Here is a 734-nt window from a genome sequence, read left to right as displayed (position 1 = left end):
CGGAAGGGAAGAAAGAAAAACGAAGGGGAGAAAAGGAAGGGGAAAAGGAAAAGCAAAACGAGATTGAGAGGGGAAGCGAGAAAGAGAGAGAAAAAAGCCCGCGGGAAGGGAGAAGGGGCAGGAGAAAAAAAGAGGAAAGAGGAAGGAGAAACAGAGACGGGGAAAAAAAAGAGATAAAAGTGACAGCGAAAAAAGAAGGGCGAGGAAAGACGGGGAAAGAATGAGAGAAAAAGAAAGGTCAGGAACAAGGAGGGGGAAAAAGAGAACAGGAAAAAAGGAGAGTAGGACAAAAGACAGAGCGGAGGCGAAAGAACGGGAACCGGAGAAGGAGCCGCAGGGAGAGAGCGGAGCGAAAGCGAAGGGAGGCGCGGGGAGCACGGGGCAGCCCGGAGCCCTCCCGGCCGGGCTCGGCACCCCGGCACCCCCGGCCGCCTCCTGCCCCTTCCCGGCGCCCCGCTCCGCGTCCCGGAGCCGTCCCGGAGCCCGTCCGGGGCCGGCCGCACTCACCCATGGCCCGGCGCGGGGAGGGGGCAGCGCCGGGCGGCCGCTCCGCAGCCCCGGCATAGAGAGTGCGGGGACCGGCGGGGCCGGGGGGTCCTGGCGGCGCCGGGAGCGAGCCCCGCTCGCGGGGAGCCCCCGCCGCTCTTCGGGATCAATTTGACGTGGGAATCACGTCAATCGCGGCCGTCACGGCGGCGGCGCCGCCGCCCATTGGCTCCCGCCCGCTCCTAAAT

The sequence above is a fragment of the Corvus kubaryi genome, unplaced genomic scaffold (genome assembly GCF_017639235.1).
Source record: "Corvus kubaryi isolate FWS band 111438036 unplaced genomic scaffold, C.kubaryi_AGA036_p1.0 37393, whole genome shotgun sequence".
NCBI lineage: Eukaryota > Metazoa > Chordata > Aves > Passeriformes > Corvidae > Corvus > Corvus kubaryi.
Note: the sequence above shows the minus strand (reverse complement) of the source record.